The sequence below is a fragment of the Phocoena sinus genome, chromosome X, assembly GCF_008692025.1.
Source record: "Phocoena sinus isolate mPhoSin1 chromosome X, mPhoSin1.pri, whole genome shotgun sequence".
Classification (NCBI taxonomy): Eukaryota; Metazoa; Chordata; class Mammalia; order Artiodactyla; family Phocoenidae; genus Phocoena; species Phocoena sinus.
Genome location: NC_045784.1, coordinates 18,938,090 through 18,960,294, shown reverse-complemented (window position 1 = coordinate 18,960,294; position 22,205 = coordinate 18,938,090). Strand labels below are relative to the sequence as shown.

At 42.6% G+C, this 22,205-nt stretch overlaps 1 pseudogene; it reads left to right on the top strand.

The window, feature by feature from the left end:
* The first annotated feature begins 10,212 nt into the window (after positions 1 to 10,212).
* On the top strand, positions 10,213 to 11,233 carry LOC116747563 (annotated as a pseudogene).
* Positions 11,234 to 22,205: the final 10,972 nt, after the last annotated feature.

Here is a 22,205-nt window from a genome sequence, read left to right as displayed (position 1 = left end):
ACGGCGCCAGGCGGCTTGCAGGATCTTAGATCCCCGACCAGGGATTGAATCCATGCCCTTAACAGTGAAAGCACCGAATCCTAACCACTGGCCACCAGGGAAGTCCCAACCAGATGCTCAGAGGAGAATGGTCTCTCCGCTCTTAAGAAAACCTACTCTCACGTAAACCCGATGAACTTTCTGGATAGCCTACTATTAAATTCCCTGCTTTTGCTTATTATAATTGTTCTTTATAATTGATTACAACAATAAAAACCTATCTCTTGGTTGCTATTTTTGTAATAATCAGAGAAAATACATACAGTCATCCCATTTACTTACCGTGTTTAAACATGACCTAAGACACACTAAATAGGATTACACACCTCCTTTACTTCAGGGTCTCTATGGTGTAGACGGTTTCCCAGAGGAGAGGGGCCTTCAGTCGGCGGCAGTAAGAGGGCTGGTAAACACCTGAGTAGGTTGGTAACATTCAATCGTGGCACAACCCAACTTCAAAACTCTGCATTCTCCTCATTTCCAGACAACACGGTCCAAACTCCTTGACATGATATATAACTCCATTATGACAGCCAAAGTCCTTTGTAACTGGTCCCACTTACCCTCCTCGTCCCCCCACCTCCTGCCACTTTTCAATGCTACCCTCCAGGCACCTCACTCTTACTAATTCAAATGACATTTGAGGAATAAGAGCTCCTGCCCTGCTTGATCACAACAGTGACAAGATGACTGTGGCGGCAGGGAGGACAGCATTGGCTGGCTAGGGGGAATAAGGGAAGGAAAATTAGCATCTGAACGTGGCCCAATAGCTATGCATTCTCACCCTGTCTTTTTTTTAAGGCAGCTGATCATCTTGACACAGTATTTTTTTTTATCCTTACAAAAGTAACAGTTTCCCCTGGCTATCAGTCTCCATATTGACAAATACCTGTTTTCCAAATGGTTTTTAGTTAGCAACTCACAGGGCGGCATTTTTGATCACATCCCGTAGGAGAGTAACTAAAATATTCTAATAGGGATTTCCCTAACCAATGTGCAAGAGCTACCTGAACAAAAACTCTTGGTGGGACCTCGTCTTGGACCCTGCCCTAGCCCTGAAACCTGTTCTGGGACGCCACATGCCTACTTATCAAGATTCGGTCTACATAAGGCTCTTCCTGTTCTGTTAGAATGTGATATTCCATGTTTCCCCACTTCGTGATGTCACCACTGCCTCTACTATCTCTACCCTGAGAAGCCATGTCCTATTCTGTACCTCAGTGATAGACTACTCCTACTTCTTGTCCAATTGGTTCTTGATTTCTCCTTGGGTCCTGGTGACTGTTCATCCCCTCAGTGCCCAGCACACAGGGCACTGCGACACCATTCCAGGCAAATGGCCCAAGATCAGTGTGTGGAATAAGTAGAACTAGGCAGGAATTGCAAGGAGATTGGAGCAAAGGCTATGTTATTGTTCCCAGATCATTTTTCAGCACCATCCCATTCCTTCCATGGAGCCTTATCTAGCAACACTGAGAATATCTCCTGCATCTCTAAGGCTCAAACATCACCCAGGTCATCTGTGAATGAGGGCTCCACATAGGCTGTGGGCCTGGAAAGATAAAAGAATAAAAACATTTTAGAGAAGTATTTATTCACCAGAGCCTTTATCTAAGAAACCTATTTCCTCAAAATGCAATCCATTGAAAGACGGTTCCGTAAGTCTTTAAGAGGTGTTATTATAAAAGAAACTTTACTTCCATGGTCCAATAAGTCTGGAAAACTGTGGCTTAAACAAAGTTAGTAATTTTCTTCACTACAGGACTTCTCGGAGCTCTTACTGCACTAATAGGAATTATGAATCAGCAAAAAGGAAGTATAAGATGAAGCTGTTCTCAAACATATTTGGCTATGGAAGCCATGTTTTATTTTTTCAATGAAGACCTATTGATGTCTTGCATAGCCTAGTGTTCAGAAGATCATGGTTTGGGAAACACTAACCATTATACAGATAATAGTCTTCAGTCACAGATTACAAAGGGGGGTAAAAATGATGAAAGACAGTTGCTGAAAGGCCATGTTCCTTCTCTACCCCAAGCGACCCATAAAGTCCTTCCCCACCATGGGAAATTGATATTACTCTGCGTTTCCACACTTCTAGCAATTCAGTTTGGCTAGAGTGACCTTGAGAAAGTTACAAACCTATCTCAGGCATGGTTCCTTCATTTATGACAGCCGGTCATAAAGATGTATCTTCCCACTCTAGTTCCCAAAGCTATAAGAATTAATGGAGCCATTCCTAAGGAGTGATGTGAATTCCTTGGAGAAAGTCTCTATGTAAATACAAGGTCTTGTCATCTTAAATGCTATGGATTTATGCCCTGGACTACACAGTGACAGCCATGCACAAGGGAGCACTCCATTATTTTCAAAGCCACAGAAGTCTGATCAACACATCAGCCTTTCAGCCATTGTCATTTATAAATACCATCCTCCCAAATACTGCCTTTTCACATGACATCCATTATTTCTTCCTCTGTGAACTGATAAAATGTGGCAGCAATGTACCCATGAAAGCCAAGACTCTTTAATATTGGGTTGGCCAAAAAGTTCCTTCAGGTTTTTCTGCAACATCTTATGAAAGAACCTGAAGGAACTTTTTGGCCAACCCAATAGTTCAGTATTACTACTTCTAAGGGTAGAAAAGGTAAAGGACTTGCAATGTGAGATGCATATATATTACAACATTTACTTCCACAATAGAAGGAGGGGCCAACATAGATAGAGTGAATTAGGTCCTTCATTATCTATGTAAATTGGCCTTTGAGACCTAATGCTTAAGTATTTAATCACATGAAGGGAAAATTGAAGCAAAATTTCAAATTAACTTGGCATAAAAATATATTAATTACATCAATGAACAGAGAATGCTTTGGTGGTGTGGATGTGTGGTATTTGAAATACTGGTTCAAACTGGCTCAGATAATTTTTACTGCAGACCAGTTTTTTTCGTACGTTAAAAAGTGAGCCAGACAAAAGAAGTATAGATAGTAGGGTAATCATAAGCATGAACAAGATGTCTTTTTTTTTTTAAGTAACAGCAAGAGCGGTGGAAAACACATGGTGTTGACTGACAAATGTAAACTCGGCCAATGTCGTGTTGGTTGTAGGTGACCGTGAGCTAAGTGGATATGGAATGTCTGACTCAGAGAAAACGACCGGTTACATTCATATTATAATCTTTCAGGGATTCTTCTGCTTTGTACCTAATTTATTCTTGTGTCTTACCTGCCCCAGGGAATCCTTTGTTAGAGTTGAGTTCTTTCTTCTGCATAAATGTATCCTTCCCACCTTGAGACCTGCCATCTCCATTACCACAATCTTTCCTGTGCCCAAAAGGCATTTTATCTCCTAACCTATAACTTTCCTTTTGCCCCCACTCTACCTCAAGAAAAGTTCCTCAACCCTTTGGAGACTAAATGACAACTGAGAAGTAAAACAAAAAACAAAAAAACCTCTCACTGTCCCTTCAGTTTTTCTTAAAAACACTCACTCAGTTTAGACTCCAGGGCAGTTCTTAGACTCTGCCTTGTCACTTCCACACGTACCTCATAGTATTGATCTTAATCTAAAACCCCAGAATGCCCCTCTAGAATGAATGTCAGATTAAAACATTCATTCTAAGGGAGGGAGACGCAAGAGGGAAGACATATGGGAACATATGTATATGTATAACTGATTCACTTTGTTATAAAGCAGAAACTAATACACCATTGTAAAGCAATCATACCCCAATAAAGATGTTTAAAAAAAAAACATTCATTCTATTGCTTTCAATTCTCTGAAATATCCCCATTAAATACTTGCACAGCCTGAAAGAGTTGTCAGATGATACAGGTGGAGATGAGCGGTGCTTAGGGAATTTTTAATCTTTTTTTTAAAGATTTCTCATTTTTTAAAATATTTATTTATTTGGTTGCACTGTGTCTTAGTTGCAGCAGGTGGGCTCCATAGTTGTGGCATGTGAACTCTTAATTGCCGCATGCATGGGGGATCTAGTTCCCTGGCCAGGGATCGAACCTGGGCCCCCTGCGTTGGGAGCATGGAGTCTTATCCACTGTGCCACCAGGGAAGTCCCAGGAATTTTTCATCTTAAAGAAATTTCTTGCTGCCCAAAGTAGCTATTTTACATGGCAAAAATCAATAAATCAATCCTCCTATGTCATCATTTAATTCAGTAACTGGTGTAAAAATATCCCATGTGTTGCTATAGAAAACTGAGCCTAGTCCTTTCATTATTTTTAGTTCCTTATGACATGCAGACATAGAGATCTTGACAAAACTTGTGATGGGGCAAGAAGTTCTGTAAGATCTATAAAAACCATTGGCGTTCTGAATGTACATGGAAAGAAACGTCTACTTCAATGTAATCAATAATGCTCTGGATTTCCTGCCACATTTTGTGATCAGTCATTCATTCAGTATCTGTTGAACAGTTACTAGGTAGTGCTGCTGGCACCATGCCAACTGCTCCTTGCAGAACCTACAGCCAAACCACACAGAATGAATCAGGGACCATAAGCTGGTGCCCTGAGCGGTTTTATTTGTTAGGAGATAGATACACACAGAGGCACATAACGAATTTTCACTTGAATTACCTTAAAGCAGGGTATGCACTCCCAAGTTTAGCCCCTGACCTACTCTTTCTACTGTATCATATCCAGTAAGGTTAGCCTATTTATGTAATCTCTCTGACCCCATAAGCGTTCAGATATACAACCTGCGATTAATTAATAACAGCAAAGTAGTGTGATACCGGCAGAGAAGACGGAAGGGCAGAGAGGTCTCTGGCAACACCCAGAAGGGAGCCAGTCACTTGGCATGAAAAATTTGAAGGAGACCACTAGAAGAAAATAATGTGTCTATCGCCATGACCTCCCAGTACATAATGTTTCTATTCAGTGAAGCTCTATTTATCCCAAAATAATAGAAGTACAATGTTTTGACCTTAATTTCCCAGTTAAACTTATGTTACCTCTTTCAACTTTCAAATCAAAGCTCTTCTACTTCTGACTCCCATTTGTGATGTAGGGAGTGAAAAGGAGTATTGTTCTTATGCAGATAATGAAAAAATAACCAAAATAACTTCAATTTTTATGACTTTCTCCAAACCTATCAGACATCTGAAGTCACAGAACAACCAAATGGCGGTGGCAAGGATGCAGAGCAACCAGAACTCATACGTTGCTGGTGGGAATGCAAAACTGTAGAGCCAGTTTGGAAGGTAGTCCGACAGTTTCTGACAAAGTTAAACATACACCAACCCTATGTACCTGCAATCACAGTCCTACGTATCTACCTGAAAGAAATGAAAATTTATGTTCACACAAAACCTATACGTAAACGTTTATAGCAGCTTTTTGCATAATCACCAAAACTTGAAAAGCCAGATGTCCTTCAACTGCTGAATGGAAAAACCGTGGTACGTTCATACAATGGAATACCACCCAACAATTAAAAGGAACGTGTATATGCAGGACACCCCAGTCGCAACGTTTACATCTAAACACCCAAATCCTGGTTTCTAAATACCATTCTCCAATGAAAGGAACCAGGGCTCTTTGAAGAACTTGATTCCAGGGCTTTAGCAAGGAAAATACAAGATGAACCTAGAGCATGTTTTTGTACCAGAAAGTAAAGAAGTGCTCCAAAAAATTAGAAAAAAAAAAGGATGCAGTCATGTTGAAATGGCATAGGAGCCAACCTGAAAGAGCTCCCAATGGCCAAAGTTGGAAAAACATGAACAAGAAAATAAATATAGTATTGGAATATAATCCTAAGAATAAATATTTATGAGTCCATGCTGATCAAAACAACTGAATAAAACACTAAACAGGGGAGAAGGGACAGCTCTCTCATAGAGAAGAATTCTAATTAAATAATACAGAGGAATGAAGATAATAAAAAATAAACATTACAACACCACATTAGTAATTGCTGCAGGCAAGATCCACCAATGGATGCTAAAATTAGTTTCCAAAAGTTCTAAGTAGAAACAAGATATTTGCTTAGTCTCAAAGCATCCCTCCAAGGACTTCCCTGGTGGCGCAGTGGTTAAGAATCCGCCTGCCAACGCAGGGGACACGGGTTTGAGCCCTGGTCTGGGAAGATCCCACATGCCACGGAGCAACTAAGCCCATGTGCCACGACTACTGAGCCTACACTCTAGAGCCCGCGAGCCACAACCACTGAGCCTGCGTGACACAACTAATGAAGCCCACGCGCCTAGAGCCCGTGCTCCACAAGAGAAGCCACCACAATGAGAAGCCCGCGCACCACGATGAAGAGTAGCCCCCACTCGACACTAGAGAAAGCCCACACACAGCAACGAAGACCCAATGCAGCCAAAAATAAAATATAAATAAATAAATTTATTTAATAAAAGTATCTCTCCAAAATATTTAATAATTACAAAAAGAAAAATAGTAAGTTTATAGTCAAGAATACAGGTAGATGCCACCTGACAGATTAGCCAAGTGATCAAGATTAACATCACCAGTATAATACATGTGAGCACCATGTACCCTGTGACATGCTGTACTGAAAAGGGCACATCACCTCTGTGTCCTCCTTCCTGAGAACGCATAGCTTCAATCGAATGAGAAAACATCAAACAAACCCAAACTGAGGGACCTGCTACAAAATGACTCACCAGTACTCTTCGAAAGTGTCAAGTCATACAAGACAAGAAAACACTGTGGAAATGTCAGATTGAAGGAGACCAAGGACACACAACTAAATGCAATATGGAACCGTGTGTCACCTCCCAGAACAGCAAAAGGATGTTAGGGGGAAAACACGGTGAAATCCAAATAAATTCTTTAGTTTAGCTAATAGCACTGTGACAAGTTTAATTTCTCAGTTTTCATAGTTACTCTATAGTTTGACAAGATGTAACATGAGGGGAAATGGGGTGAAGGGTATATGGGAACTCTGTGCTATTTTTGCAACTTCTCTGTAAGCCTGAAATTACTTCAAAATAAAAAAGTTAAAAAGCAACAATAAAAAAAATCAGAGGTGTAAATCTTAAGCTCCCGTGACTGTCTTTTCCAACAATGGCCCCACTCGCTCTTCCAGAACCTTGACACTCCCTTATCAAGAGATGCATTCTATTTACCCTCCCCTTCAACTGGGGACTTTAAAGTCCTGGGCAGGACTTTATTACAACTAAAATAAATAGAAGAGACACTGCATGACTTCTGAATCTAGGTCATAAAAGGTGTTGCAGGTTCTACGTGGCTCTCTCTCTACTCACCCTTGGAACCCAGCCACCATTTGGTGAGGAAGACCAGGCCACATGAAGAAGTCACAAGTATACGTTTCAGATGAAAGCCCCAGCTAAGAGCTAAGCCAACAGCCAGACCTGTGAGAATGCCTTCAGATTATTCCAGCCCAACGCCTTCAAGCTGTCCCATCAGTCACTGAGTGGAACAGAGAAACGCTGTCCCCACTGAGCCCTGCCCAAACTGCAGAGCTGTGAGCATAATTACTGGTGTTATTGTTGTTACTCTATTAAGCTACTAAGGCTTGGGGTGATTGGTTATGCAGCAAAAGAAAACTGGAACAGCTGCCCTAAATTGATATGATTAATTGCTATTGGAAGATACTGGGTTTTACATCCACTTCATCCCTTAAAAAAAAGCTTTACTCACGACGGTAAAAAGAGAACTCATAACTGGTGATTTTGGTAGCACTTTCTGCCATTTTGTTTTTGCAAATTGATCTCTTTCCGAAAGAGATCAATATGACATTAAGTTATTAAGACACAGCCTAAGGGTGTATTAGACTTGAGTTTTGCTAGGTCTCATTCTAAGCACATCCATATTAATGTCTACCTATTCACTTTCAGAAATAAGTCATCCCCTCTGTCAGTTACTAAGGAGCAATCTGTGCCCTAAACTCGCCCTTTGAGTTCAAATCTCTTGCCCTCTAAGTAGAGCTGGGACCACACAAATAACCGTCATTTACCTGCAAAGGTATGTTTTAATGGTCTTCAATTGGATTTTTTCTTATGTTTGTCAACTTGCACACTAAGAATTATGTTGAAAGTAGAAAAGCAAGACACATCATCTTACCAGTGAAACATGCTTATACCAAAGATACCAAATAATAGGTCAATAACCATCTTAGGACTATCTGAGAACCTCTTTTCCTTACAAAGTTCCTAAGTCCTAATTTTCACAATTAAGCTAAGTTACTACCTTGATCTTAAAGAAATTACAAGATATATTATACCATCTTTGAGATAATAACGTGGAGAAAATAAAACAGGGCATTATCAATGCTTATTTTTCTTCCTGATATAATTAAGGAACAGACTGATATTCTAGGGATGTACATTACAAAATTATTTTGCTCTTATCTATTAGATTAAAGCGAAGCATGTTTCAACTTACCTTCTTTGAAGTCGCTCTTCCGTCTGAGCTCACATCAATCTCTCGCTTTTTTCTACTTTGAGAGCGAGGAAAACAGCATCAAAAAAGAAAGATGGCGTTTTAAATCAGAAACACCTGAGTTTGAATCCGGGTTCTCTGTCAGGTACTTGCTACGTCAGTGGTTCTCAAAATTTTAACTTGCATCAAAATCACCTGGAAGGCTTGTTAAAACACAGATTACTTGCGGCCCAGCCCAAAGGTTTTGATTCAGTATGTGTGGGATGGGGTGTGAAATCTGTATGTCTTACGAGTTTCCAGATGATGCTGAATTGTACACATGTGAACAAATTACTCCTTGGTTTGAATCTCAGATGCTGCGGCTGAAAAAAAATTGGAAAGTTTCTACCTACACCATAAATATTCACTTCCTTTCCCTATATTAGTCAATACCCATGATACAGGTTCAGCGTCCCTTTCCACAGTCCTGAAACCCAAACATTTCAGAAAACACAACTTTTTCTTTTAGGTTTGGTTTAAATTCGTTTGGCAACAAACCTGGTCTATTAACAGTCTTCATTTATTATTTATTGTTTTTACTTTATATCTCTTTATTATATGTATAGTTTGGTTATTGGGTGCTGTGGCCCTACACCATTAGAATTGTTATGTATTATATAGGCTACAAACTATACTACCTTTCTAGAATGAGGGAAAATGTATGAAACCTGAAGTCCTGGCTCTAAATGTTTTGGATAAGAAACTGGCAACCTGTCTTTAGCACTTTAACATATTTATATATTTTCTTTGATTTATTTAGCTATTTTCAGCTTTCTCAACTTGATTATGAATCCCTCAAGAGCAGAATCATGTCTTGTGTGGCAACCCTCACACCACCTACTACACACTGAACATGAAGTATGTGCTAAATAAATAACCACTGGTTTGAATTTATTGACCCTAATAAGATTTGAGTAGAAGACTGACATGATTCCATAGTATGAGATTCAAAAAGGAAAGATGAATCAAAAACATTGCAGGGTTCTCAAAACTGCAGTTCTGACTATAATCCCCATAATCCCAAATGATTCTGACAAGAAGAAAATGTGACAGTGACATTTCTGCTCTTCTTTGCACTTGTCACACATCGTATCTAAAGTATTGAAATCGGGCCATGTTTCTGCTCACCTTCTTAAGGATCTGTGCCCTATTAACTCCCATACTTCTATGTGACCTCGCTGTTCTAATGGCTCCTTTCCACAAGCCTTTGCCTTTGCTCAAAACTGTTGCATCTTTAAAAATGAAAGAGAAAGAAAGCATGTTATGCACAGAGGAACAAAGGTGTTGTTACTTGAGGTGTATTTATCCATGAGAAGGTGACAAATTCCATTTGTGATCCAGGAAACAAAAGTGAGGTTGGCAAGCAGGGTAAGGACAGTCAACAGGATCCACTTAAAGAAGCTTGCAAAGATGCTGCAAGGGCCAGAGAGCTCATTCAGAAGGCAAACTTTGATGGGAAACTAGATACCAGGCACCTGGATCATCAGTGGGACCATACGGCAAAGCCTGTCCAGCCCGGTTTGCTTTATTTGTCAGTAATACGCAGAGATTTTTGGTCTTAAGGTCACGACTCTTTTAGCAATCCCGCTAACACTATATCCCCACATCCAGAAAAGTCCTCTTGAATGTAAAAGCCCAAATAATGAAAAAAGCAGCACTATTCACACGCCAAAATGGTGACACAGAGCGGCCGGAGGGCACGGAAGCGGGCTCGTAGGGCCGGGCCGGGGCCGGACCAGAGATGGCGCCGCCGGTGGGCGACGCAGCAGCGGCCTCGGACCCCGGCTGGGCCGCGGTGCTCCTGGCCGTGCTTGCCGCGGTGAGGCCGCTGGGCGCGGGGTCGGACGAGCGACCAGGTTGCTTCCGGCTGGAGCTGCTTGGCGCGGGGCCCGGGGCGGTCAGTTTGGAGCGGCCCTGGGAGTCAGTCTCCTACACCGTCCGAGGCCCCATCCAGCATGAGCTGCAGCCTCCACCAGGAGGGCCTGGGCCTCTCAGCGTGCACTTCGCCAACCCTCAGGAAGCTTAGCGGTGGGCAGCCCTGGTCCGAGGTGCCACCGTGGAAGGACAGAATGAGGAACTAGCAGGGCACCTGACCCGGGCCAGAGAGGGTGGGGATGAGAAGCGGGCAGCCCACGCGGCAGCCATCATGTGGCCCTCAGCATCCAGCCGCAGGAGGCCTGCTTCCCTCCCGGCCCCATCAGACTACACGGCACAGCTGAAGGTCCTGCATCCTCTGCCCATGTCTCGCTGCCGGTCCACCCCCACTGCACCACTGGGGCCCTCCAGGAGCAGATATTCTCGGAGTTCCGCTTCCCACCGGCTGTGCAGTGCTGGGTCATCGGGAGGTGCCTGTGTGTCCCTGGATACAGCCTTGCTTTCTATGGGGGCCAGCGGGACCGGGGCTCTCAGCCCTCCCGAGAAGCCCCAAGACACAATCCTCAGCGCCCCCAGAAGATGGATGAGGAACTAGGCCGCCTTTTTCCTTAGTCACTGGGGCTGCCCCAAGCCCCTCAGCCAGCTGGCTCCAGCCTCCCCAACGCCCTTCAGCACGGCTGGCCCTGCCCTTCCTGCACCTTCACTAGTGCCCCAAAGCTGACCCGGCTGTGAGATGTGCAGCACCCAGAGGCCCTGGGCTTGGGAACCCCGTCCCACAGCCTCCACCCGGCAGCTACCAAAGGCCACAAGGAGTAGGCGATGGCCCTTCCCTTCCAAGCCCAAGGTCCCTAGAGGCCCTGCTGAACCTCTCAGGGAACCTCTGCTGACCACTCACGGGAGACAAAGCCGGAGTTGCAGGGGAGGGGCGGTGAGCTGGAGTCATTAAATACACTTCTGAGCAAAAAAAAAAAATGGTGACACAAACAAATTCACATTCTCATCAGGACTGGTCCATTCTGCAGGATCAAGAATTTCACAGGTCATTGCTTCGGCTGGACCACACAGAACCTCCCCTCCAGATATACAAGTGCATCAGTGGGTTTTCAAATTAACACTTACTGAAATTTGAAACGTCGTCTTTTTCTTAATTTTTCCTGGTACTATCTATTGACCTTCAGAGCTGGTATTCTGGGTAATACACATGTGATTGCAAAGGCAAGAAAATAAGAGAATAGAGCCATGGAAAGAGATTGAGACAGAGAGAGAAGGGGGCGGGGAGAAGAAGATACAGAAAAGATTAGGGTTAGCTATAGGAAATCACCAATACTCTCTCCTTTTTTAATGTATGAAAATGGAGATTTCGTATAGTTCAACTTAAACATAAATACCTACTCCCACATCTTTATAAGAAAATGAGAAAGAAACGAGAGGCAATATACATAAGGATGATCTAGATGTATACGGGCCCTGCATCACCGCACTGCTGACGCTGATCATGCACTTTCGGAGACGAAAACCCAGTTGCCATTGTGTGCCGGGTCATGATTTCGAGAATCACAAAAAAGGAACGTAGGCTTAAAAAGAGCCACATCGGCTTCCCTGGTGGCGCAGTGGTTGAGAGTCCGCCTGCCGATGCAGGGGACACGGGTTCGTGCCCCGGTCCGGGAAGATCCCGCATGCCGCGGAGCGGCTGGGCCCGTGAGCCGTGGCCGCTGAGCCTGCGCGTCCGGAGCCTGTGCTCCGCAACGGGGGAGGCCACAGCGGTGAAGGGCCTGCGTACCGCAAAAAAAAAAAAAAAAAAAAGAGCCACATCAAAATGAATGGCTGAAGGGCCACAGGTTAGACCCATGTCTTCAGAGTTGCTACTCTCCTTTTAGATGCTTAACTCAGACTGTGGATGGCCCCCTTTCTTGGAGACTGTGCTAAAATCCACCACTGCGATCCGGAGCATATGCTCTTAGTGCCGTCTTCCCTGCAAAAGGCCCGGGCCTCCCCTGCGATATCAGTCTGAGCGGCCAGGTGCCCACGGACTGATAAAAGCACACACTTCCCTTCCTATTTCTTTCTTTGTTTCCTGGGTGAGGCTAGACTGCTTCCAATTTTGCCACTTGACAATTTGGCTTCTGTCAGAGTCAGTGTCTCTCACCTCAGGGAGAGGGAAACGAGGAAAGGAAACGGCAATAACTTCTTTCTTCTATTTTTCCTCCAAAAGCGTCTTTTTCTGACACTCCACTTTGAGTTAGTTGAAAACTGGATCCTCGCCAGGGCTCAGTATGAGGAATGTGTTGTCATTGCCTGGGAGAATAAATCGGGCAGGACTCCTCAACTCTGTCAGACTGTGGCACTTACCTGGGGTAGCTGTTTGCAAGCACACGTTCCCAGGCCCCTACTCAATCAGAATCCCCCAGCATCTGTCTTTTTTAAAACATCTTTATTGCAGTATAATTGCTTTACAATGGTGTGTCAGTTTCTGCTTTATAACAAAGTGAATCAGCTATACATATACATATATCCCCATATCTCCTCCCTCTTGCGTCTCCCTCCCACCCTCCCTATCCCACCCCTCTAGGTGGTCACAAAGCACCGAGCTGATCTCCCTATGCTATGCGGCTGCTTCCCACTAGCTATCTATTTTACATTTGGTAGTGTATATATGTCCATGCCATTCTCTCACTTTGTCCCAGCTTACCCTTCTCCCTCCCCGTGTCCCCAAGTCCATCCTCTACATCTGCGTCTTTATTCCTGTCCTGCCCCTAGGTTCTTCAGAAGCATTTTTTTATAAGATTCAATATATATGTGTTAGCATACAGTATCTGTTTTTCTCTTTCTGACTTACTTCACTCTATGACAGACTGGGTCCAACCACCTCACTACAAATAACTCAATTTCATTTCTTTTTATGGCTGAGTAATATTCCATTGTATATATGTGCCACATCTTCTTTATCCATATTCATCTGTTGATGGACACTTATGTTGCTTCCATGTCCTGGCTATTGTAAATAGAGCTGCAATGAACATTGTGGTACATGACTCTTTCTGAATTATGGTTTTCTCAGGGTATATGCCCAGTAGTGGGACTGCTGGGTCATATGCTAGTTCTATTCTTAGTTTTTTAAAGGACCTCCATACTGTTCTCCACAGTGGCTGTATCAATTTACGTTCCCACCAACAGTGCAAGAGGGTTCCCTTTTCTCCACACCCTGTCCAGCATTTATTGTTTGTAGATTTTTTGATGATGGCCATTCTGACTGGTGTGAGGTGATATCTCACTGTAGTTTTGATTTGCATTTCTCTAATAATTAGTGATGTTGAGCATCCTTTCATGTGTTTGTTGGCAATCTGTATATCTTCTTTGGAGAAATGTCTATTTAGGTCTTCTGCCCATTTTTGGATTGGGTGGTTTTTTTGATATTGAGCTGCATGAGCTGCTTGTAAATTTTGGAGATTAATCCTTTGTCAGTTGCTTCATTTACAAATATTTTCTCCCATTCTGAGGCTTGTCTTTCGGTCTTGTTTATGGTTTCCTTTGCTGTGCAAAAGATTTTAAGTTGCATTAGGTCCCATTTGTTTATTTTTGTTTATATTTCCCTTTCCCTAGGAGGTGGGTCAAAAAGGATCTTGCTGTGATTTATGTCATAGAGTGTTCTGCCTATATCTAAGAGTTTTATAGCGTCTGGCCTTACATTTAGGTCTGAAATCCATTTTATTTTTGTGTATGGTGTTAGGGAGTGTTCTAATTTCATTCTTTTACATGTAGCTGTCCAGTTTTCCCAGCACCACTTATTGAAGAGGCTGTCTTTGCTCCTTTGTATATTCTGGCCTCCTTTATCATAGATTAGGTGACCATAAGTGCGTGAGTTTATCTCTGGGCTCTCTATCCTGTTCCATTTATCTATATTTGTGTTTTTGTGCCAGTACCATACACTCTTGATTACTGTAGCCCTGTAGTGTAGTCTAAAGTAAGGGAGCCTGATTCCTCAAGCCCCGTTTTTGGTTTTTTTTTTTTCAAGACTGCTTTTGCTATTTGAGGTCTTTCATGTTTCCATACAGATTGCAAAATTTTTCGTTCCAGTTCTGTGAAAAATGCCACTGGTAATTTGATAGGGACTGCATTGAATCTGTAGATTGCTTTGGGTAGTAGAGTCATTTTCACAATGTTGATTCTTCCAATCCAAGAACATGGTATATCTCTCCATCTGTTAGTATCATCTTTAATTTCGTTCATCAGTGTCTTACAGTTCTTTGCATACAGGTCTTTTGATTCCTTAGGTAGGTTTATTCCTAGGTATTTTATTCTTTTTGTTGCGATGGTAAATGGGAGTGTTTCCTTAATTTCTCCTTCAGATTTTTCATCATTAGTGTATAGGAATGCAAGAGACTTCTGTGCATTAATTTTGTATCCTGCAACTTTACCAAATTCATTGATTAGCTCTAGTAGTTTTCTGGTGGCATCTTTAGGATTCTCTATGTATAGTATCATGTCACCTGCAAACAGTGACAGTTTTACTTCTTCTTTTCCAATTTGTATTCCTTTTTTGTCCTTTTCTTCTCTGATAGCTGTGGCTAGGACTTCCAAAACTATGTTGAATAATAGTGGTGAGAGTGGATATCCTTGTCATGTTCCTGATCTTAGAGGAAATGCTTTCAGTTTTCCACCATTGAGAATGCCGTTTGCTGTGGGTTTGCCATATATGGCCTTTATTATGCTGACATAGATTCCCTCTATGCCCACTTTCTGGAGAGTTTTTTGTCATAAATGGGTGTTGAATTTTGTCAAAAGCTTTTCCTTCATCTATTGAGATGATCATATGGTTTTTCTCCTTCAGTTTGTTAATATGGTGTATCACATTGATTGATTTGCGTATACTGAAGAATCCTTGCCTTCCTGGGATAAACCCCAGTTAATCATAGTGTATGATGCTTTTAATGTGCTGTTGGATTTTGTTTGCTAGTATTTTGTTGAGGATTTTTGCATCTATGTTCATCAGTGATATTGGCCTGTAGTTTTCTTTCTTTGTGACATCCTTGTCTGGTTTTGGTATCAGGGTGATGGTGGCCTCGTAGAATGAGTTTGGGAGTGTTTCTCCCTCTGCTATATTTTGGAAGAGTTTGAGAAGGATAGGTTTTAGCTCTTCTCGAAATGTTTGATAGAATTCGCCTGTGAAGCCATCTGGTCCTGGGCTTCTGTTTGTTGGACGATTTTTAATCACAGTCTCAATTTCAGTGCTTGTGATTGGTCTGTTTATATCTTCTATTTCTTCCTGGTTCAGTCTTGGACGGTTGTGCCTTTCTAAGAATTTGTCCAGTTCTTCCAGGTTGTCCAATTTATGGGCATACAGTTGCTTGCAATAATGTCTCATTATCCCTTGTATTTCTGCAGTGTCAGTTGTTACTTCTCCTTTTTCATTTCTAATTCTATTGATTTGAGTCTCCTCCCTTTTTTTCTTGATGAGTCTGGCTAATGGTTTTTCAATTTTCTTTATCATCTCAAAGAACCAGCTTTTAGTTTTATTGATCTTTGCAATTGTTTTCTACATTTCTTTTTCATTCATTTCTGATCTGATCTTTATGATTTCTTTCCTTCTGCTAACTTTGGTGGGGTTTTTTCTTCTTTCTCTAATCGCTGTAGCTGTAAGGTTAGGTTGTTTATTTGAGATGTTTCTTGTTTCTTGAGATAGGATTGTATTGCTATAAACTTCCCTCTTAGAACTGCTTTTGCTGCATCCCATAGGTTTTGGGTCATCGTGTTTTCATTATCATTTGATTCTACGTATTTTTTGATTTCTTCAGTGATCTCTTGGTTATTTAGTAGTGTATTGTTTAGCCTCCATCTGTTTGTATTTTTTACAGGTTTTTTCCTGTAATTGATATATAGTCTCATAGCGTTGTGGTTGGAAAAGGTACTTGATACGATTTCAATTTTGTTAAATTCACCAAGGCTTATTTGTGACCCAAGATATGACGTATCCTGGAGAATGTTCCATGAGCACTTGAGAAGAAAGTGTATTCTGCTGTTTTTGCATGGAATGTCCTATAAATATCAATTAAATCCATCTTTTTTAATGTATCATTTAAAGCTTGTGTTTCCTTATTTATTTTCATTTTGGATGATCTGTCCATTGGTGAAAGTGGGGTGTTAAAGTCCCCTACTATGATTGGGTTACTGTCAATTTCCCATTTCATGGCTGTTAGCATTTGCCTTATGTATTGAGGTGCTCCTATGCTGGGTGCATCAATATTTACAATTGTTATATCTTCTTCTTGGGTTGATCCCTTAATCATTATATAGTGTCCTTCTTTGTCTCTTCTAACAGTCTTTATTTTAAAGTCTATTTTTTCTGATACGAGAATTGCTACTCCAGCTTTCTTGGATTTCCATTTGCATGGAATATCTTTTTCCATCCCTCACTTTCAATCTGTATGTGTCCCTAGGTCTGAAGTGGGTCTCTTGTAGACAATATGGGTTTTGTTTTTGTATCCATTCATCTAGTCTGTGTCTTTTGTTTGCAGCATTTAATCCATTTACACTTAAGGTAGTTATCGATATGTATGTTTCTATTACCATTTTCTTAATTATTTGGGGTTTGTTATTGTAGGTCTTTTCCTTCTCTTGTGTTTCCTGCTTAGAGAAGTTCCTTTAGCATTTGTTGTAAAGCTGGTTTGGTGATGCTGAATTCTCTTAGTTTTTTTTTTTTTGTGGTACGCGGGCCTCTCACTGTTGTGGCCTCTCCCATTGTGGAGCACAGGCTCCGGACACATGGGCTTAGCGGCCATGGCTCACAGATCCAGCCGCTCCATGGCATGTGGGATCTTCCCAGACCGGGGCACGAACCCGTGTCCCCTGCATCGGCAGGTGGACTCTCAACCACTGCGCCACCAGGGAAGCCCTCTTTTAGCTTTTGCTTGTCTGTACAGGTTTTATTTTCTCCATCAAATCTGAATGAGATACTTGCTGGGCAGAGTAATCTTGGTTGTAGCTTTTTCCCTTTCATCACTTTAAATATGTCCTGCCACTCCCTTCTGGCTTGCAGAGTTTCTGCTGAAAGATCAGCTGTTAACCTTATCGGGATTCCCTTGTATGCTATTTGTTGTTTTTCCCTTGCTGCTTTTAATATTTTTCCTTTGTATTTAATTTTTGATAGTTTGATTAATATGTGTCTTGGGTGTTTCTCCTTGGATTTTTCCTGTATGGGACTCTGCGTTTCTTGGACTTGACTATTTCCTTTCCCATACTGGGAAGTTTTCAACTATAATCTCTTCAAATATTTTCTAAGGCCCTTTCTTTTGCTCTTCTTCTCCTGGGACCCCTATAATTTGAATGTTGGTGTGTTTAATGTTGTCCCAGAGGTCTCTGAGACTGTCCTTAATTCTTTTCATTCTTTTTTCTTTATTCTGCTCTGTGGTACTTATTTCCACTATTTTATCTTCCAGGTCACTTATCCGTTCTTCTGCCTCAGTTATTCTGCTATTGATTCCTTCTAGAGAATTTTTAATTTCATTTATTGTTCTGTTCATCATTGTTTGTTTGCTCTTTAGTTCTTCTAGGTCCTTGTTAAACGTTTCTTGTATTTTCTCCATTCTGTTTCCAAGATTTTGCATCATCTTTCCTGTTATTACTCTGAATTCTTTTCAGGAAGACTGCCTATTTCCTCTTCATTTGTTTGGTCTGCTGGGTTTTTACCTTGCTCCTTCATCTGCTGTGTGTTTCTCTGTCTTCTCATTTTGCTTATCTTACTGTGTTTGGTGTCTCCTTTTTGCAGGCTGCAGGTTCGTAGCTCCCTTTGTTTTTGGTGTCTGCCCCCAGGGGCTAAGGTAGGTTCAGTGGGTTCTGTAGGCTTCCTGGTGGAGGGGACTAGTGCCTGTGTTCTGGTGGATGAGGCTGGATCTTGTCTTTCTGATGGGCACGTCCACGTCTGGTGGTGTGTTTTGGGGTGTCTGTGGCCTTATTATGATTTTTGGCAGCCTCTCTGCTAATGGGTGGGGTTGTGTTCCTGTCTTGCTAGTTGTTTGGCATAGGGTGTCCAGCACTGCAGCTTGCTGGTCATTGAGTGGAGCTGGGTCTTCGTGTTGAGATGGAGATCTCTGAGATAGCTTTCGCCATTTGATATTGCATGCAGCTGGGAAGTCTCTGGTGGACCAATGTCCTGAACTCGGCTCTCCCACCTCAGAGGCTCAGGCCTGACGCCCGGCTGGAGCACCAAGACCCTGTCAGCCACACGGCTCAGAAGACAAGGGAGAAAAAAAAAGAAAGGAAGGAAGGAAGGGTGGGAGGGAGGGAGAGAGGAAGGAAAGAAGGAAGAAAGGAAGGTTGGATAAAATAAAGTTATTAAAATAAAAATTTAAAAATAATTTTAAAAGTAACAAAAAGAAGAAAGAAAGAGAGCAACCAAATCGAAATACACAAATTATAACAAGCGCTAAAAACTATACTAAAAATAGAAACGGACAGACAGAACCCTAGGACAAATGGTAAAAACAAAGCTATACAGACAAAAATCACACCATACAAAGAAGCATACACATACACACTCACAAGAAGAGAAAAAGGAAATATATATATATATATATATATATATAAAAGGAAGAGAGCAATGAAATCAAGAAACAAATGTACCAATGATAATAAACTCTAAATACTAAACTAAGATAAACATAAAACCAGAAACAAATTAGATGCAGAAAGCAAACCCCAAGTCTACAGTTGCTCCCCAATGTCCACCTCCTCAATTTGGGATGATTCGTTGTCTATTCATGTATTCCACAGATGCAGGGTACATCAAGTTGATTGTGGAGATTTAATCCGCTGCTCCTGAGGCTGCTGGGAGAGATTTCCCTTTCTCTTCTTTGTTCGCACAGCTCCCGGGGTTCAGCTTTGGATTTGACCCCGCCTCTGCATGTAGGTCGCCTGAGGGCGTCTGTTCTTTGCTCAGACAGGACGGGGTTAAAGGAGCAGCTGCTTCGGGGGCTCTGGCTCACTCAGGCCAGGGGGAGGGAGGAGTACAGATGAGGGGCGCGCCTGCAGCTGCAGAGGCCGGCGTGACGTTGCACCAGCCTGAGGCGCGCCGTGCGTTCTCCCAGGGAAGTTGTCCCTGGATCCCAGGACCCTGGCAGTGGCGGGCTGCACAGGCTCCCGGGAGGGGAGGTGTGGCTAGTGACCTGTGCTCGCACACAGGATTGTTGGTGGCAGCAGCAGCGTTAGCGTCTCATGCCCGTCTCTGGGGTCTCTGCTGATAGTTGCGGCTCATGCCCGTCTCTGGAGCTCGTTTAGGCAGTGCTCTGAATCCCCTCTCCTTGCACACCCCGAAATAATGGTCTCTTGCCTCTTAGGCAGCTCCAGACCTTTTCCTGGACTCCCTCCCACCATTAATTTTTAAGGCCAGTGGATTTCTGCTCTAAAAGAGTTTTTACTGCCTGATCCTCGCAGAGGTTCTCCAGGATTGCCACAGACCGAGGTCCCAGAATCTATCTGTACTGTACTGAAGTTACTTATACCTGTCAAGTCAAAGCACTGAGACAGCGAGGTGTGCAGTGAAGAGAGGGTTTACTCACAAGGCAGTCCAGCGAGGAGCAGGAGAACGAATCCCAAATCCGCCTTCCCTGAAGGCAAGGGGCTCAGGGTACTCCAGCATCTGTCTTGTTGCTTTAACTCAGTGGTTCTCAACTGGGGGATGATTTTGCCCCCAGGAGACATGTAGCAACATCTGGAGACAGTTGGGTTGTCATAACTAGGGGGCGGGGGCTACTAGTAACTAGTGGGTCAGGGAGGCTGCTAAACATCCTACAGTGCACAGGACAGTCCCCCATCGGGGAATGATCTGGCCTCAGTTGTTAGTAGTGCCAAGGTGGAGAAACTCAGGCTTAACACCTCAAGCAGTTCTGATGATCCAACAGGTTTCAGAACTAGTAGCTTTAGATAGTCCAAGAAGATGGTAAGACTGGAAAAGATTATAAATGAGCCATTATAACTTACTGGCAAGAATAGTCACTAATTACTGAATCTAGCTTACATTTCAATTATCCGAAGTCTTGAGAAAGAGAGTGGGTTGACCGTAACAAACATCGTACAAATTTTGCCCCTCCTGTTTCTTGCATTTGTGTGTGGTAGGGACAGTGGGAATAGATATACATATAGATATATAGATATAAAAACACATACATATATTCTTATTCTCTAGTCTATATACGTGAAAAAGTGGTATTACTGAAAACAAGATGAGATGGGTACACGTGTTAACACAATATTGTAAATCAACTATACTTGAATAAAAAAATGCGTACGCGTGGCTTGCAGCATATTCAGGGGGAAGTAATATTAATAATGGAGGCGAGAAATGCTTGGATGTAGGTTTGTTCCTTGCCCAATCTTCTTTGCAAAAGTCTGGAGTCTCCTGGTGAATACCGAGATTCAAATATTGATTCAGGGACTTCCCTGGTGGTCCAGTGGGTAAGACTCTGCACTCCCAATGCAGGGGGCCCGGGTTCAATCCCTGGCCAAGGAACTAGATCCCACATGCCGCAACTAAGAGTCCGTGTGCCGCAACTAAAGATCCCACATGCTGCCATGAAGATCCTGCATGCTGTACTAAGACCCAGAGCAGCCAAAATAAATAAATAAATAAACTTAAAATAAAAAACAAATATTGATTCAGTAGGCAGAAATAGAGAGTTTCTCCTGTACCTACTTGATACAAAGGTTTCCACTAATGAAAGTGAAAGGATTTTTATTAGTTTTTTTTTTTCTTTTTCAAACATTTCCTAAGGTTTCTGGGAACGGCAGTTGGTGGTGAAGAGAAACCATCACCACAGGTTTAGAGGTAGGTCAGAGGTCCATCTTTTTTCAGACCCCTATAGCTCCATGACTTCTCTCCTTACATGCATGTCCACTCTGGAGAAAACTTATATAAAAATAAGATAGTATTCGGGGCCTTATTTCTACCTCCACTCACTCATTCACACATCCAGTATTGCTTGAGAGTCTGCTATGCCAGGCACTGTTGTAGGTGCTGAGGCTACAGCAGCGAACAAAAAAACAAGATCCTACCCTCATGGAATTTCCCTTTTGCTGGGGCAGATGTACACACAAAAACCAAACAGCTACTCTGTGTAAAATTCATCAGGGACAGATGGGCGGTGTGTGGGGAAGTGAAGCAAGGAAAGGAGAAGAGGGAGCATCAAGGGTGGAAGTGCGTGTACATTTTATGGTGGATGGTCAGGGAAGGCCTCCATGAACAGGAGACATTTAGGCAGACAGCAGAAGGAAGCAAGGGAACCAGGCTAGCCAAGTGGTTATCCGGATGAAGAGCATAGATGGCAGTGGGAACAGCAAGTGCAAAGGCCCTGGGGTATATAAGAAACAGAACAAGTGACTATCTTATGGGTATGATTGGTTTCAAAACTTTGACATTTGTTTTAGGGGCTGCTGGGGAGTTTGTAAAACTAACTTGGGTACTGTGACTCCTTTTCTCCCCACTTGAAAATAAAAAAGTGACCATCAATTAAGGTCAGATAATTATGCAGATTTTTTTTGGCATGAAACAGAAGGATGTGTGCTCTTCATCTCTTTCTGAAAGAAAACATAATAGGGTCCGTGCTCAGGGAACCATTGTGCTTCTGGGACATCGGAGCAGCATCCCCTCCGCAAAGGACTACGGGTTTTGGAAAGAGAGAAAGGAGAGCTGAGTCCAAAGCTTGGTCCTGCAAAATGCAAAAGAATAAACAGAGACACCGACCCAGGACTTTTGCTAGTTGCACAGAGGGAGTGTCTCCACCCCCGGAAAATCCTTCATGCTTGGGCGGGAGCCAAAAACCAGTGAGCATTACTGTGAAAATGAGGACTGTGTCCACGGCCTGTATACTC